This window comes from Camelus bactrianus, chromosome 11 (assembly GCF_048773025.1).
Source record: "Camelus bactrianus isolate YW-2024 breed Bactrian camel chromosome 11, ASM4877302v1, whole genome shotgun sequence".
NCBI lineage: Eukaryota > Metazoa > Chordata > Mammalia > Artiodactyla > Camelidae > Camelus > Camelus bactrianus.
This window is the reverse complement of record NC_133549.1, coordinates 3936526-3955867: the sequence shown is the minus strand read 5'-3', so window position 1 is coordinate 3955867 and position 19342 is coordinate 3936526. Positions and strand designations below refer to the sequence as shown.

Here is a 19342-nt window from a genome sequence, read left to right as displayed (position 1 = left end):
TTCCACAAGGGTGCCAAAAACACTCCATGGAAAGAATAGTCTATTCAACAAATGGTGCAGGGAAAGCTGGGTATCTGCAGGCAAAAGAATGAATCTGGAATCTGGACCCCCATATTTTATATAACAAATAAAAATTAATTCAAAATGGATCACAGACAGAAAAGTAAAAACTAAAAATATAAACTTTCTAAAAGAAGACACAGTATAAATCTTTGAGGTCCTAGGATAGGCTTTGGTTTCCTAGATACAATACGAAGAGCACAAGTGATAGAAGAAAAAAGCAGATAAACTGGACTTCATCAAAATTAAAACCTTTTTTTTAAAGAGGACATCATCAAGAAAGGGAAATGACAGGGGAAGGGGGTATCTCAACTGATAGAGTGCGTGCTAAGCAAGAAAAATAAAATAAGTCAATACATCTAATTACCTCACCTGTAAAGAAATTGTTTTAATGTTTAAAAGAACTAAAGTGAAAGCACAATCTGCAGAATAGGAGAAAAATTTTACAAAGCATGTATCTAATAAGAGACTAGTATTCAGGATATTTAACAAATGCTTACACCTGAACAATACAAAGAAATTCGACTAAATTTTTAAATTTTCCAAGGATTTAAAAAAATACACAAATGGCCAATAAGCATATGAAAAGAAGCTCAGCATCACTAGCCAAATCAAAATGAAAATGAGATCTTATTTTACACTCACCAGGATGGTTATAATCAAAACATGCACAATAACAAGTGTTGTTCAGGAGGCAGAGATACCTCATATGCGGCCAGTGGAAAGGGACAATGGTGCAGTTTCTTTGGAGAAGTCTGTTGCTTCCTCAAAAGGTTAGAGTTATATGGCTCAGCAATTTCATTCCTACATGTAGAGTCATCCCTTAGTATCCTCGGGGGGTTGGTTTCAGGAACCCCCCATCCTGGATTCCATAATCCAAGGATGTTCGAGTCCCTTTACAATCAGCCATCTGGATCCATGAAGTGGAAACTACAGATATGGCGGGCCAACTGTACAGCCAACAGAATGAAAACATATTCTCACAAAAACTTGCACATCAATATTCATGGCAGTATCATTCAGAGTAGCCAAAGGTTACAAACAATATCCATCCATCAATGAACGGATAAACAAAATTACCAAGGATAGTCCCACAAAATTTTGGTCATTGAATCTTTGACAAAGGAGGTGAGAACATACAATGGAGTAAAGACAGCCTCTTCAGAAAATGGTGTAGGGAAAACTGGACAGCTGCATGTAAATCAATGAAGTTAGACTACTCCCTCACAGCATACACAAAAATAAATTAAAAATGGCTTAAAGACTTAAACATGTAGACAAGACACTATAAACTTCTTAGAAGAAAACATAGGGAAAACATCTGGCATACATCTCAGCAATGTTCTCCTAGAGCAGTCTACTCAAGCAATAGAAATACAAGCAAAAATATACAAGTGGGATGTAATTAAACTTACAAGCTTTTTCACAGCAAAGGAAACAGTAAGCAAAACAAAAAGACAACCTATGGAATGGGAGAAAATATTTGCAATAAATGAGACTGACAAGAGCTTAATTCCCAGAATATATAAACAGCCTTTACACTTCACAAGAAAGAAAAACAAACAACTCAATCCAAAAATGGGCAGAAGACCTAAAGAAACTTTTCTCCAATGAAGACATACAAATGGCCGATAGGCACATGAAAAAATGCTCAATATCGTTATCAGAGAAATGCAAATCAAAACTGCAATCAAATATCACATCTCGCCAGTCCGAATAGCCATCATTCAGAAGTTCACAAACAATAAATGCTGGAGAGGCTGTGGAGAACAGGGAACCCTCCTACACTGTGGTGGGAATGCAGTTTGGTGGAGCCATTGTGGAAAAAAGTATAGAGGTTCCTCAAAAGACAAAAAATTGACCTCCCATATGACCCAGCAACCCCACTCCTAGGCACATATCCAGAAGGAACCCTAATTCAAAAAGACACCTACACCCCAATGTTCACAGCAGCACTATTTACAATAGCAAGACATGGAAACAACCTAAATGTCCACTGACAGGTGACTGGATAAAGAGGTTGTAGTATATTTGTACAATAGACTACTATTCACCCATAAAAAAAATAATAAAATAATGCCATTTGTAGCAAGATGAATGGACCTGGAGAATGTCATTCTAAGTGAAGTAACCCAGAAAGAGAGAGAAAAATACCATATGAGATCGCTCACATGTGGAATCTAAAAAAACAAACAAACAAAAAAAAAAAAACAAAAAAAGGAAAAACAACCAAACAAAAAGATAAACTTATCTACAGAACAGAAACAGACACAGAGACATTGAAACCAAACTATGGTTACCAGAGGGGAGAGGGTGTGGGAAGGAATAAATTGGGAGTTCAAGATTTGCAGATAGTATGTATAGAGTAAACAGCAAGTTTATACTGTATAGCACAGGAGAATATATTTAGTATCTTATAGTAACTTATGTTGAAAAAGAATATGAAAATGAATACAGGTATGTTCCTATATAAATGAAGTGTTGTGCTGTACACAAGAAACTGATGCAACATTATAAACTGACTAGAATTCAATGAAAATACTTTTAAATAGACAAAAAACGAAAAAAAGAAAAAAGATATTATCAAATCAAAAGAATAAATTACTGATTGAGGCTACAACATGGATGGACCTTGAAAGTTTATACTAAAATAAGCCAGACACAAAAGGGCAAATAGTGCCCTTTTAGGTGAACTGCTCTAAGCGTTTATTGTACTATTCCAGTACATTTTCTGGACGTTTGAAGTCTATCAAAATCAAAATAAAATGTATTATTCATTAAAAACATAAAATGATTCCTCACAGGAGGGCTTTAATTATTAAATGCAGAAATGCATGTAAAGCTCCTGGAACAACAATTTGCATGTCCACAGAGAGTCACTGTTGTCACTGCCACTCAGAGGGTGGTGCCAGCGCTGATGAGGGCTGCCTCCACTCGCTCCCCTGCAGAGAGGAGTGAGGGCCTGGGCTCTGACAGGAAGGGTGACCATGAACATGGGTTAGACAGAGCCACTCCCCAGACTCTGCGTTACCCAGCTTTCTTACACAAACTGCTCCATCTAACATAAACACGCTACAGGGATGGATCTTACAACACAGGGAATATAGCCAATGTTTTGCAATAACTATAAATGGAACATAAAAATAAAAATTGTGCAACTATTGTACACCTGAAACTTATATCATATTGTAAATCAGCTATACCTTTATAAAAATTTAAAAAATAATTTAAAAATTTTATCACTTTAGTATTCAATTCGGTTTTTAAGTAACTACTAAACAGCTTAGAAAGTATAAAATATTTAAGTGTGATAAGTTTGTTTACATATTTATTTACTTTCAGCCTCCTGCTAAAAGAGAAATTAAACAATTTTTTTAAACACAGCTTAACAACCATAACAACAAAAAGACAAAAGTGAGAGTGAAGACAAAATGGAGATTGAATAATTAAATGAAAACAGGGGAAGGTAAAGTCATAAAAATGAATGCCATGAAGTTAGGGTAAGTGTTAAAGGCCGATTAGAAATTCAGCCGTAAGATTCTTGGCAGCTAAAGCAAAAAGTAAAAGATGATGGGACGGGTGGTAGAGCTCAGTGGTAGAGCGTGTGCTTACTGTGCACGGGGTCCTGGGTTCAAGTGCCAGGGCCTCCACGAACAGATAAATACACCTAATTACCTACCCCCTAAAGAGCTCCAAAGAAAAGAAAAAGAGAAATTTCTTTACTAAAAAAACCTGATATTAAATTTAGATTAAATACTTGAAAAAAAAAAAAAGTAAAATAGAAAAGATGAGTGACACAAGCGATAATGCCCGAGAGATCAATCTGCAGTGGCTGCTGGCACGTCCCCATGTCCCACGTGGGAAAATCTGAAACATCCTTCTCACCACTCAGAGTCATCCTCAGCCCACCCCACCCCTCCCCCTGTTAAATGCAGGAGCATGGGTAGGGCCCGGCCTTTGCTCTCTCTGTGTCATCACAGTGAGACAGGATGGAAGGGGGTAGAGCACAGCCATTCAAGGAAGGCCACAACAATTAACATCAAAATGGGGAAGGATTCAATCCCCAATAGGCCTTGAGGCTCAAATTGAAGAGATATAACTTCTAGCAGAGCTTGAGCTTCATTATACACCCATTGTAATAGTAACATGGTGAATAACATGCCCCAAGGCACCATGGCCATCCCAAGGCTAGCCACAAAAGGTCACAGGGTGGGAAATGGCCAACTCCCTGGGAAACCCAGCCCCTTGCCCTTAGGCTGCTCAGTCAACTTATTAGCATATGAAACAACCAAGCCCAAGAAAACGAGCAACACAGCGCCTCCTCGCGGTCACCACTCTCTCTCCCTCTTCCGAGAAGGCCCACACACTGTCTGTGGAGTGTGTACCTACTTTTAATCTGAGCACCCGAACCCCACACCTCGTGGCCTTTCTCTTGCCTTTCAATGTGTCTCTGTGAATAAATCTACCATTACTCAACAGTGGCTTGCTCTTGAAATCTTTCCTGCATGAAGCCAAGGACCCACGTCTGGTGGGGCACATTCCAGGGGCTCAACCAAAGCCTTGGACACAGCCCTTCTCATGCCCCACATCTGTTTTCTTGTATCAACAGGACTGGGATATGAAGGGAGTTCTGAGGCCCCAGCTAAGGGACAGAAGCAGCCCCCAGGGCTCAAAATGGCGGGCAGCCCCTCCCCCAGCAGGGGCCCTGAGGTCGGCCCTGTTCTCTGTGGTTCCCTGTTGTGCTGACCCCCTAGCCAGACAGCGTTCTCCTAGGCCTGTCCCCACAAAACCCTTCTCTCCAACATACAAGCACATCCTCTTATTCAACCAGGAAGTTTTCAGCGCACTTTTTCCTTCCCTAGTAAAGAATCTATCTGTCCTCCCTCCCATCCCACCACTTCTTTCTTTGTGAGAACTCTGTACTCCTCACATACCATCCTGAACGCAGCTGCCTTGCTAGCTGGGACCGAGATGCTTCAGTCTCACACAGCCTGCGTCCTTTCACTTTCCCCTTTCTACCTTAAAAAGCCTTTCCTGAGTCTCCCACCCCTCTGATTCTGAACTTCAGAAAATGCTGAGGTTGCAGTCACTGTGTGCATACCTCCCAGGTTTTGGCTAGTTTTCCTTCGAAAGATCTTCACTAAGGAGCTGCATCAAGAAGTTTAAAGAAGCTATTCTTACATCTGAGCTGAGGAGCCTGCATAAAATTTAAATGGCTTTGAAGAGAGAGTTAACCAGGGACAGAGAGGCCGCAGGTCCTAGTCAACAGTGTCATGAGGCAAAATGTTCTTCAAAGGCTCAGAGTGGCTTCTGAACACGGAGTCGGCAGGGAGGAGATGCCAGGCAGTGAGTGGGGTGAGTGACACTGGGTAAGCTTCCCCAGCTGGGGAAGAATTGGATTTTGTTCTAGTTTTCCAAACAATTTCTGACTACCTTTTTCTCTTATTGTCACATACCATTTCCTACGAATTAAGAAAAATCAATGTCAGTCATTTGCGCCACTTGTTAGAAGCTACACAATGCCATTCACAGGGCTGGGATATAACAGCCACACCAGTCTAGGTTGAAAGACCAGTGGGGGTATTTCCAAGGTAATCACGGGCATGCAACAAACTCCCCAGCTTCAATTACCTCATCTCAAATGTGAGGCCAATAAAACTACCAAGCAAAGTGCGTGATGATTATGGCCGACATCTGTTTACTAGGTAAGTGCCCGTAAGAGCTGCCGCTGAATGGGGAATGGGTATGATCAACGAGGCCAAGTCAACCTGGTCACACGCGCCCTGCCTTCCTGCGTTGGTGCAGGACCGGAGTTTGTTTAGCTGAGATGAACGCCCCCAGAGCAGCCCCGAAGGGAAAGCTCCCAGCTCTGCGTGGCGAGGCGTGTTCTTTCCTTCTCAGAGCTGATCACACTTTGCAGTCGTCTGTTTGTACATTTATCCCCTTAATACCTGCCTCCTCTCCGGAGTTCTGCTTAAGCAGCACAGGTCCAGGTTTGTGTTGCTGCCTACTGGATATTCTGGGCTGGGAGACAGGCGACCCCACGTCTGGCTCTGGGGCTGAACGGAGAGGGCAGAAGGCCCAGCACCCAAAATTATGGTCTGACTTTGGGCAAATTACACAGTCTTCTTTACCCTGAGATTCCTCATCTGTCCATGAAAATAACTGCCCATGGCATATAGAGTTTCAAGGATTAAAGGAAATCACCAAATTCACAACCTATTCAAGGGGCTACCAGTGCATCCTCAACAGGCACATGCTACCTTTACGGCTGTGACACACGCTAAGCGGGGCGGACAGACACAGTGAACACTGCTAAGTGCCTGTTTGTTAAGTGTTTCATGAGTGTTATAATACTGTTTACAACTTACAACAAACCCAGGAAGAAACGAATATTATAATGCACATTTCACAGATTCACCAACAGATTAAGGGAGGTTACACTCTAGTCCAAGGCCCTTTGGTGAGGAAATGGCGATTTAAACCTGTATCTGAGCCCAGGCCTGGGCTACATCTCTCTCCAATCCACCTGTCCAATACACAAGTTTGCACAGGCCAGCTCTTAAATGCAATGTGTGTCACCGTTTGTCAATGTTTGTTAATTACCATAAACTGCTCTCAGAAACCGCTACAGAAAAGACAGGTGGACCCACATCCCTGCCAACAAAGTAGAGGAATTCTGCCTTGCCTTCTCCTGTAATGTGCAGAAACCCTTCCCTACACCACCAAATTCAAATGTATGCTTCATCCGTGTTTACGTTTGCCCACGGAATATTAAAGTAGAAGGTACCTGCAGTAATTCTATCTCGGTTCCTTTCCAAGTTTCCAGATTATCCACAATCAGTCTGTGAATGAAAATACTACAATGTGAATGAAAATACTGCAACCATGTCAGTAAACAAATAATGCTGAAACCAAGTCATCAGCGGCTGCCGCCATCCCCCAGCGAAGACAGGCCTGAAGACCAGCCTCTACAGCCACTCACAACAGTGCCCTCTGAACAGAATGAGAATAAGACAAGACAGGATACTTGCCCTAGATAGCTAGGTGCTTGTCTAAAGAATGAATCCAGTGAGCCCAAATGATACATAGAAAATCACTAAACTCTTTAACTTGACATACCTGGCTTTCTTTAGATAACAATGTTTTATTGTTCCAACTACCTGGTCTTTGTTGTAAAGCTCCTATATATCCTAGCTCCTCCCCAACCTCTTTGGAGCAGTCCCTCCGAGCGATCTGAGAGGCTGTCATCCCGGCTCGAGTCCTCCCGCCAAATAAACATAACTCTTAACTTTTAGGCTGCACATGTATTTCAGTCAACAGTTTTGGACACCATGAAGGGACCCAGAGCAGACTTTCTCCACCTGAACTCTCCGAGTATCCGGAGCCTTCGTACCAGCAGTGGCCCTTTGTGCCCATCCACCTCCTCGGGGAGCCCAGATGAATTTGGGTGAGTCTATCTTGGTTCTCGGATCTCCCATATTGGGTGATAATCCTGAGTTTTATTTGGCGGTGTATCCAGGTACCTGGCCCTCCAGTTGAAAGATACTGGGGGGGAATAACCCACCCAGTGGAGACATACTGGGTGGGGCCTGGTTGAAAGATAACGGGAAACACCCATCTTTAGGAGACGTCCAAGGTGGGGCTGGTTGAAAGATACCAGGAAAATACCCAGTGGAGACATCCAGAGTGGGTCCATGTTGAAAGACACTGGGGTCAGGACTGAGTGGTTAGGTAAGAGGCTGGTCTAATGTTTTCCTCAATTTGGTTACCTCCATTGAATTTTTCAGAATAAAAGTAAAACTCTTATGAAGAACCTTTCAACTCCAAAAATGGGACCCCCTTCCTGGCTGGTAACAGTTTTCTCGGATGACTGAGAAACTTGCAGGAATGGTATAGGCAAAGACTTCATGCCATAGAGTTGTCCCTGTGGGAAAACCTACTAGCAATTTTATTCTGACAACCCTACCTTAGAATGGGGAATAGAACTTAAAAAAAAAAAAAAAAAAAAAAGAAAGAAAGGAAGAAAGGAAAGGAAAAAAAGATAAAGAAATGACAGATTGCCAGCCTCCAACTAATACCCCAGCCAGGTTTATATACATACAAAACTTACAAATTTAATTGGAATTAAAAAAAATCTCACTCTTAAAGTAACTAACCAGGACTGATAAAAACATTTTTTGGAATTCTGGACTTATAAAAACCAAAATCCTTTTAGGGGGAACTTGGATTTCTCTTCCTGTGTCCTTGAAATATAAACGTTTTATCTTTCGCTGGGTGTTTTATGTGTGTGTATGTATGTATATATGTGTTTCCTTTTTGTTTTTAATGGAAAATTTGGACTCTGCCATGCAAAAGGTACAAGTATTGTGTACATATGGTGGCCACACAAATAAATTGGGATTCTCAACAATCCTTTGTATCAATTTTCAGGCATTTTGCCATCTTAACCTTTGTTGCATCAATCTGGACCATGAACTGCTTTACCTTTTGGAGAGTAAACTTTTGAATTTTATTTAGGCAGCACCCCTACTCTCATTTGGAAAAGCCTCTTCATCTTATTCGTTTAAAATCACTATATATATATAAATTGATGGCCATATGATGGATCCCTTAATTTGGAAAAACTTTTAAATTGGTGAAAGTTGAAAGAGCTCTCATTATAAACAGCCGTTTTATTGGTACCTATTAAAATCAAGTTTAAAGGTAGAAAATATATCTAATGTTTAATCTAAGAACTTATTTTACAAAAACTGGTTTAAAAAGCTACATTTATGTTTTTCCTTTCCCATTAATGGTTTTAGAGATGTTAATAAAATCTTAGAATAATTAATGTTAATTAGGTTGAGTAACTGGAAAAAAGAATGTAAAAATGTCGAAAGATTTTTTTCTTAACAGAAAAAAAAAAAAAAGAAAGATAAGGGGATTATCCAAAATGGGTAAATTTTTTTGATGGTTATTTTGAATGAGATAAATAAAATGGACATTTTTGGATTTAGAGACAAGGTTTTGATACTACACTACGTAAAGTTAAAAAAAAAATGGCCAAAGAGATCACCTACTGCCCCCCAAAATTAAAGTTCAAAGAAGTCCGTTTTATTTGCCCCAGTTTAAAATGTATGTATTTATAGGGATAGACACATATAATATATGTAGACTGTGATATTTGATCAATGACTGGGGCAACAGACCAATTAATCAAATTAAAAGTTGAGAAGGGCCTAAGTTCTTTGACTCAAACTTGGGGATCCCAGAGACTTTTCTATAAAATTAGATACAGTGAAAAAAAAAAAAAAGAAAAGAAAGGAAAAGAAGAAAAAGGCTTCTGGCATTCCTTCTAGAAATAAAAATTATTGATTAAACCTAATAAATATTAAAATTAAAGGTATAAGGTTAATAAAATTGAGATAAATTTTGTAAAATTGGTATGTTTAAATGGGCTTTATATAAACATTTTGCTTAATTATGTTGTGGGATAGATATGTTTCAATGGAAAAACGCTTCCCCTTCTTGGTATTACAAGGCTGGGCACATTTCTGTCCCTCAGAAAATATTAATTGAACAAAATAAACGAAACCAATAGAGTTAAATGAGCCGTCCAATATAATGTAAAACTAAAAACTAATATTCAGTGGCTAATAGAAAAATATAATAAGAGGTTTACCCTGGGTTTAACTTATAACTCAAGGAAAAGAGACCTCACTAAATGCCTTATGCAAGCTTTGGAAGACAAGATAAATTGAACCTTAAAGTTTTAAAACATGGAATTCTTTGTTTACAGCTCTTCTCACTGATACAAAAAAGCCAAATAAGGAGATACAATTGGGCCTGCGTCACAGAGCAGTTCTCTGGGGAACTGGAAGTGTCTGTCATTGTCTTGCAGATCAGAAATATATATACAGCAAACAGTGACCTAGGACTGAGCCTAATTAGCTCAATGAGAGAAAACTTAAGGCCAAAGGAATTTTTGGCATTTTAGAACTCAGAACTCTGATGGGTCCGTCAGACTTTGTCAAGAAATCTTAAATGTCTTTTTCATAAATAGTAAGCCTTAGTGATTTGAGCAAGCAAATTAAGCTTACTCCAACTATTATTATACCGATCTTATAAGTAAGTTTTAAAGTGAAGCTATGAGATCTCTAGCTTTGGTCTGTTTATAAGCCTGAGTACACATTATAGATGTGAGATATTTCTACAGCTAAAAAAAAAAAAAAACACAAAGTCAAAGAGCTCTGCTTAATTGACGTAAAAAGTAATAGCTTACAAATTAAGTATTTTTAAAATAAAAACTGACTAAGTTGACCTTCAGGTTCACGTGAACTGGAAAATATTCAATATTAAGATAACACTTGGTATTGTTTAGTTTAAGTATGTTCTAATTAATATAGACATCTTTAAAGTCATCAATATTAAGTATAATACCTTTACTGTACCTAGGTTTAATGAAAGTCAAATAAGATCCTGTTATATATGTTACAGATTTGTCAAAAAAAATAATAGTAATGTGGTGTGATAAAATTTGAAGTAAATTAAATGCAAATGAGATGAGAGTTTTGGGTAAATTTTTTAAAATATATATTTAAAATGTATGCTTAAGATAATCTCTAAATGTTTGGTATCTAAATTCTAGAGTTGTGCTAAATTAAGTTAAATGATAGGATTTTATTTAATAGCTATACCATTTTCAGATAAAATAAGATTGAAATATGAATTACTTAACATATGACTTCCTCTTACAGAGAAACTAAAGGTGTTTAGAAATATTAATAAATGCTTGGTGCCACTCTGAAATAGTCTCTATTATTAAGGGAAAGATCTCAGTATCCTAGGAAGGTAAGATAAATGTGTAAAGGAAGATATAATGAATGGAATTATATTTTGTTAATGAAAAATAGTGACTTTGTCCTTAATCTGGTTATTCTGAATGGAAGAAAAAATAAGGGACACACTAATACGAGTATAGAAAGCTGGGGAAGGCTTGTGGAAGAGGAACCCTGAGGAAAGAGTTTTGTACGTGGTCAGAATTGGCTAAGTTTAGAATCAATTTCGGCAAAGTAAATGAATCTTAGAAGTAAGCTGGTACAAGACTACATTTGGTTTTCTCTCTGTTAAGGGGACAAAATTTTCTTAAAATATTAATCCACCTTCAGTAACAAATTGTAAAGCTTCTTATGCGACTTAAGTGATCTGTTGTGCCTTTACTTTTGAAATATTTTCTTGTTAAGGAGTAAGTACTACTTTACAGTGATCTATACGTTTATCTGACCAAGTGTTTTGAAAACTTTTAACAAGCTCCCCAAATATCAATTTCTCATTAAAATTCTTTTAGTCTCCAGTTAACTATGGGATGCTACAAAGGGTCCCTGAAACATCTCAAAGAGAGATTTTAAAGTAGTAAGTTTCATTTGGCATGTTAACTAACATGGGAAGTATTGTCAAATGAATAATAAACCTTCCTAGGTTATATTGTATGAGAAAATATTATTAATATAGCTATTCTAGAAATTATATGGACTCCCTAACATTCTGGTATATCTGAAATGTTACCAGTCATAATTCTGGTTATTGTGACCAGGTTTCTTTATAGATTACAGTGTAATGTTGTTTAACCATGCTGTTAATTCTGTTGTCATTTATAGGCAGGTAATTGTTTTCTTCCGATGATTTTGCAAAATACTCTCTCTTCAAGGAGATTTACTGATTTCTAATAAATTTCAAACTATAGCACTGAAATAAACTGGGTAAGAAATGTTAAAGGTCTAATGAAAACTCTGATTAAAAGAATTAGTTACGTGGGACTGAGTAAACTGATGAATATGGTTACAATTTTTGATTTTGTCTGAAATACTACTGGCTTTTAACCTGTTTACCAGACATAAAGAAACTCTTCTCCTTAAACTAGTTATGATTCACATCAATTTGATAAATTATACCTATGTAAGCAGACTTAGAACAGTTATCTTTTCTCTCTATCTGATCTCTCAAGAGACTAAAATCTTTAAGGTCCCCAGTGGCTCTATGAGATAAATTAGGAAGATCGTCTCCTAACAGGTATAGGAACCTGAAGGTATTTTAAGGACTTCAAAAAGAAAAGAATCTACCTAAATCTGTTAGGCAGAAATCTATGACAAGCCCTTGACGGGGCTTTCCTGGCCTTAGCAAACCTTATTAACATTCTAGCTTAAAAGTCCTTATTAAAAGTTCCAACACAGCCAATTTAAAAGAGCCTATATGATCAAATAATCAGACTTAACTTGTAAACAAATTCACCTTGATTTGACTATATTTGATAAAAATGAGGGAACTTTAGAGAGAAAAAGATTATATTTTAGTGGATATTAAATTCTCGTGTTGTTAATTGAGGTCTATATTTAGTAAGACACTTCCCAGATCATTCCTTGCTGTCATGTTACATTGCTGCAAAGTTTAATTGAATTATTAAAAGGACACTGTATGTTTCTTTCTGAAGCTTAGTAATATATCCTTGGGTAAAGATCCAATGCCCCATGACATGCGGCCAGGGGATTATACATACTGGAACAGGCATGACATAAAAAACTGTCTCCAACATGAATGGAGGGACTCTATCAGGTACTCTTAACTAGACCATACACAGCAAAGCTGAAGGAAAGTGACTTTCAGATTCATTTCCAATCAGAAAGAGCCCCTGCAGTGCACTGGCCTATAGAGCACTGCTCACCTTAAAACAAGGCCCAAATGGAGAAAAAGCTACCAGGCCAGGATGAGAAGACGACGACATATGAGGTAGACAGCTGACCCAAGACACCAGACCAGGCCTGTATACCAATTACTTTGATAATTTCTCCTACCTTTGATTATGAACTACTCCAATTGTTAAGTTTATGGTAAATTACCTATGTCTAGTACTTCTGTGTTACCTTGGTGGGTTTCCCTACTCCAAGGTTCTAACTAGATAGCCCTCAGAAACGTTATTCTAAAAAGGAAATTATAGTTCTGTTTAGGCCACTGTTGATCTTACATGGTGGGAGACCTCACCTGGCCAATTAATACCTGCTCGAAGCCTGACCATAAATACCAACTTTCTCGTAAGATCACTCAAACTCAGTCAGAAACACAAGAAAAATTTTAACCCAAAAATATAACTTCTTGACTATTAAATTCTTAATCGTGACTTTATTAACGTTACTAGCTCTATTACCTATATCCTGTCTATTTTATAAGATTGTTTTCTCTTACATTTCCCAAAGTGTAGCTAGGCCTACAACAAGATTGATGATGGCAAATCATATTGAAGAAATACATAAAATTTATAACCCTGCATAAAATAATTATAACAGTGTGATTCTAGGTATGGGAATGAGCAACGAAGGGTAAACATTTCCTGGATCATAACAGACTAGTAAGACAGGCCATCCAGAGAACTTTTAGTATCAACAGGGCCTGATAAAAACACCTAACACCTTGAATGGCAGGTCAGAAGTTTCTTCAACCTGAACTAGGAATGAGCCTTCATAGCACCCTGGGACAAAATTGGTCATGAAATGTCTCTCAAAATATTGGTCGAATTTAGGACCAAGGGGGAGCACTGTGAATGAAAATACTACAATGTGAATGAAAACACGGCAACCATGTCAGTAAACAAAGAATGCTGAAACCAAGTCATCAGCAGCTGCCACCATCTCCCAGGGAGGACAGGCCTGTGCATCCAGCACCCTGCTCAGAGGCTCTTCCTCCCCTGCTCAGCCTAGGCAGCCACTCAGAATGGTGCCCTCTGAGGGGACTCAGAATAAGAAAGGACAGAATACTGGCCCTAGATAACTAGGTGCTTGTAAAAGGAATGAATTCAATGAGCCAAAATGTTTACTTCCTCCCATACAAAGAAAATCACTAAATTCTTGAACTTGAGATGCCTGGATTTCTTTAGATAACAAGCAATCTTTTATTCTTCCAACTCCCTGGTCTTTGTTGTAAAGTTCCTATATAATCCTAGCACCTCCCCTACTTCTTGGGAGCAGTCCCTCAGACAGATTTGAAGGCTGTCATCCCGCCTCGAGTCCTCCCGCCAAATAAAGCATAACTCTAAACTTTCAGGCTACACATTTCTTTCAGTCGACAAGTCCCAGAATAGACACAACTCATCAATTCTGTAATGGAACACACTGGATCAGGAACCAAAAGCATGTTCTAGTCCAGAAAAACTACGGGACCCTCTTTCTTCCTGTCATTATACAATCCCACCAGAACTCATTAATTTGCTGTCTGCTCATCTGGCAACCAAACTCAGAGAAGAGTCAACTCAGCAGAGTGCCGTGCTGGGGAGAACACCCCGCAGCAGCATGGCGGGCTGCCTGCCCTCCCGCACGCTCTGCTGACCCCTAGTGTCCTCCGTGGAGACCAGGCCAACAGAGCTGTTCCCAACAGCTGCAAAGTCCCACACATTAAATAAAAGCATTTTACTTTATACGATATGTTACGTATATAACCATCTCTGAAGACAGCTTTGCAAGAAGCCCAAATCTTCAACATTAATCTGCAAAGGCAAATGCTGCCCCCAAGGGAAAACAAATCTTAAAACGATGCTAAGGCCTCCAAAGTCCTCTCCAGGACCATCAATCAAACTGCCTGCAGGCCTGCAGTTGCAGGCGGCTACATATCCGTTTTTAAAGCAACCCCTTCCTGCCGTCAGGTGCTAAAATGTCCCTCTACGCCCTCCCATCTGAGGGTAAGAGCAGCCAATGCAGAACCTTGCAGGGAAGCACTGACAAGACTGGACACAGAGGATCAGAGCTAAACTAAGCCTTCTGATGACACGAGCTTGTCACTCTGTCATTTTACAGATGAAGCTATATAGAGAGAGGTGGGGTGATCTTGCTCAAAGTCACACAGCTAATAAGTGGCAAAGTCTGTAACCCAGCTACACCCTCCAGTGTGACGCCCCCGCTGGGACGCCCACAGGGTTCTCTCGTGCCTGCCGGACCAGTCCTTTACTGTCACTCATAACCCACCAGACGGTCTGAAACTAGCCTGCCTTTTCAGCCTCTTCTCCCTCTAGTTTCTCAGGAACAAGGCTGCTCGGGACACTGTGTGACTTCCGGCTCCCCAAACCCTCCGTGCTCAGGGTGGTCTTGCCTGTGCATCCAGCACCCTGCTCAGAGGCTCTTCCTCCCCTGCAGGAGGACGTTTCCAATCTCCGCAGGGACACCCCCTCAGGGAAGCCCTCTTTTCCCCCTCAACATGGCAGGTGTCCCAGGCCACATCCCGAGCTGCCCCATTAGGACTGCGGGTGCCCAGGTTTGCTAGTCAGACCAGCAGCCTCAGAGCCAGGGTTTATGCCCGGGTCACCCTGCAAACCTACTGCCCGCCACACAGCCCCCAGCCAGCAGGTCACCTGGAAGTCGCAGCAAGTGCCCCACCCAATCCCGAAGTCTCTTCATTTGCCAGCACCGCTGATGACTGTTCTCCAACCTTTGGTCAGTTTTGCACAAAACAGCAGCTTCCACTCTGAAGCAGGGGGTTTTCTCTTCTGCTCCCCATCCTTACTGGAAACGTCAAGGGAAACCAAAAGGCCTTTTCTCAACCCTTTTCTGATGACACCCTCCCACCCACAATATTCACATGCTCAAGAGCTTTGGGTCCACGTGGTTTTGTTTCCCATACGCTAAGTGGCTCAAAACACTGCGGGATTCTTTCTCTTTTGAGAGTATTTGTTTGTACTGAGTTTATCGGCTTTAATCACTTTTTGTGTCTCCCTTCAGTGTCCCTAGCAGTTGTCACTTCTTACTCCCTTCAGCAGCCTCCCTCCCAACATCTAGTCTAGGAAGTCAGCTGTGATGAGGGGCCCGGAGGCAGTCACAGAAGATGGAACTAAGGCACAGAGAGGCGACATAATTTGCCTGAGAAGATCAGCTTCAAGCCCCAACACTGTGTGTCACGTCCCTCTGTTTAACTCTTATGCTAAACTAGTTAATTTTTTATAGATTATGGTTATAAACAGATGAGGTATCAAAATACATACAAGGACACACATCAACTCTATGATGTTCATTAACTCCACTATTTTGTTTCTATTTATTTTATTTCTGTTAAAAAAAATTAGGAACCTCTTCAGTCAATATAGCAAAATGTTACTGGGTTTTAAATCCAGAATTTAGAGGCGTAAGTGTATCATTAATCATAATTATTTGTATGCTCACAAAATGATTTGACAGTCTCTCTCCCCTCCCGCTACTCGCTACTGGCTCTCACCTGAGCTCCCAGACCACACATCGAACAGCCTTTCACTTTACTCACAGCTGAACTCATCAGTTTTCCCCCAGAGCTCCCTCTGCAGCTTTCCCTCCTCAGAGCACAGCAGGACCATCACTTACCTCATTAATCCACCCAGAAACCTGGGCCTAACTCCAACCTACCTACACAGACATCATTCATCCTTTCCTTTTTACCATCTAAACATGCCTAAAGTCTGTTCGTTTTTTCCCAGTGACTGTCCCACTGACTGTCCCACCACTCAGGTGGAAGCCACCAACACTGCACACCTGGACTCACGAGTCTCCCAAGTGGCCCCACAGCCGCTCTCCCATACTAGACACAAATGGGATAATGTCACTCCCGTGCTTTTATGACTCTTTTCAAACCTACTGTTCTTAGAAGAAACTCCAAGTTTTTCACCTGGTGAAGGTGTTTGCCATGAAACTTTGAGCTCAGGAACGGCAGGACCCCCCTCCTTCTTGGCCCACCTCTTTCCCCAAGGCCCAGCCCTCTCCCCCTCAGCCCCGCCCTCCGGCACAGCGCTGGCACAGGAGGATCTGCTGAGCTACACCAGCCTGTATTCTAACCCTGGTCTTGAGTTCTTAGCAAAATGCTTCACTTATCCATACAAATCCGAGGTAGAATAGAAAGATTTTAGATGTTGAGCTAGACTTTTGATTTGGGGATTTTGCACTAGCAACCTGCAAGTCCATGTTCTAATGATTCTGTCTTCTTAAAATCCCACCCAGGTTTTATTAGTATTTGTGGAATGTCTTCGGAGTAAAAGGGACTGTACTTTAACAGACTATATATTTTATAACATGAACAACCAAGACAGGGTCACAAATGGAATCGCCACACAAGTGACAGAAGACAGGTGAGAGGCACAAAGCAACAGGTATCAAAGATGGTAAGAGCAAAGTTGTTTCGCAAACCCCCCCAAAATTCCTGAAAGAACCAAAAATTCTGAATTTTGAAAGTAAAAGGCTATCATATATAGAAATAAAATAAATGATTCTCTTCATCAGTGTTTCAAGATCTGACTCCAGATATTTTAGCAGGCCATACTGAATCCTAGCACAGAAAAATCAGATGGACTAGTGGTGAGTAAGTTCCAGGAAAACGGCAGTAATTCCTTCACTTGTGTAAAGACATACACTCACCTGCCGAAGGTGAATGTAGAACGCATTCTGGAGAAATTTGGAAGCTTCCAGGGTCCGCTTCTGAATGGCAAGGACACGGACAGCTTGGGAGCATGCTTCTAACTCAGTCACCGGCATTCTTACACTGCAGGTGGATATGGAGGCCCTCAGTCGAGAGCAGAGGTGTTCCTGTCGTGTTTCCCAGGCCACGCCTCGGGGACTCAGTGCCCTGCAGCATCCCGGCCCCAGGCGAGGACACGCAGCGTGGCCCACCCAAGCAGGAGGGGCACTGTGCTTGAGAAATCCCATCCCCGATGGGGGCAAGAGGGGCTGGTGGGGTTGAGTGAACCTATAAATGCCCACAGAAATATGCCTGCATTCATTCAAGTGATACAAGCAACAGTAGCAGGCTATTTAACAAAATTTCAATTTTCAGTGGAAATTTTGCCATTCCTTTCCACTTGTCCCCTGCACTCTGAGACAGGCTTAGGCTCTCTCACACCTGCAACTCTGAAGCCATAGTTGTGAAGTCATTTTAATTTGCTGCAAGTGTCCTCGCTCCCCGTGTCACTGTGTCTGTCCTCTCTTAACACAGTCCACAGTCGGATATCTTCCTGGATCTCTACCTGAGTTCCTTTCTCCTCCTCCTCAGATCCTGAGATAAAGGACAAGTGAAGACCCATGACCAGAAAAGGCACTGTGGACTTGACCGAAGTCCATAGTGACCCCCTAGGTGAGTGCTGCCCACCCCTTACCTTCGATTCTCAAGGTTCTGCCCAGGGTGACATCCAGCCCAGAGAGGTGGCCCAATTAAAAGCTATGTGGCTTGGGCACGGGGACAGGTGCAGGAGCTGGTTCCGGGGCCAGGCCCCTCCCCACGTCTGCTCCCCTCTCCCCCGAAGCCCCGCTGCCAAGCACTCAGTCTCCGTGATCTGATGTCCTTCTCTTCTACTCTACTCCAAACCCTTTTCCTTTTCCTTTTTTCCCTAATTATCCCCAGCTGGAGTGATTTTTCAATCGCAGTATCTAAAAAATTTCCTGCAGCCGAAAATGAGGTCTCCAGATATCAATGCCCATATGCTGGCTCCTGAAGAGAGCCGCTGGCTAGGGGGACCCTCACCAACACTCACGGGGCATCAGACATGTTCCAGGGTCGGCCACCCCCAACAAGAATTTGCTGTGATCCCTATGCCCGCACAGCATCCCTGCTCACAAAAATATAGTTGGCCCACTTATCGGTTATTAAGAAGCAAAAATACAAAATTGCTCATGTTTCTTACTAAAATTATCTATAAAGCGGAAAAGGGAATTGTAATTGTAATAGAAAAGAACAATTTTGACCCCATGTTAGGTCTGTCCCTTTGGCTTTAACCCTGTGCCCTCTTTTCTAGTCTCAGACTTGCTATCTCGGCACCATTTGTAAAAGAAAGTTGCCTTTAGACTGAAATATCCAGGACAGCCTCTTCTCCTGGCCGTGATCTTGAAGGATGCTAACTAATCTGCACTTATGTAGAGATGGCAAGTTGCAAAATAGAGAATAACTTTGTTTTATTTTTGGAGGTTTTACAGGGGCAACATGATTTGATCCACATGGACAGCTGCAAGAACAGCGGATTCAAAGGACAAGCAATTCATACAACAAGAAGTTTCCAACAACCAACTGCAGTCCCGCTCCTTTTTAGTATAAAAGGAGACTCAATTCTGACTTGGGGAAGATGGTTCTCCAGGACATCAGTCTGCCATTTTCTGGGTCTGCCAGCTTTGCAAATAAAGTCACTATTCCTTGCTCCAACACCTCATCTCCCAGTTTATTGGCCTGTCATTTGGTGAGCAGAATGAGTTTGGACTCGGTAACAAAATGACTGCATTGGAGGTAGTATGTCTCCACTGTTTCCTCGTTTCCAATATGT

At 41.0% G+C, this 19342-nt stretch overlaps 1 pseudogene; it reads right to left on the bottom strand.

Annotated features, from left to right (window-relative positions):
* The window catches only part of LOC141579011 (trafficking protein particle complex subunit 9 pseudogene), a 97080-nt pseudogene that overhangs the window by 42341 nt on the left and 35397 nt on the right, over positions 1 to 19342 (bottom strand).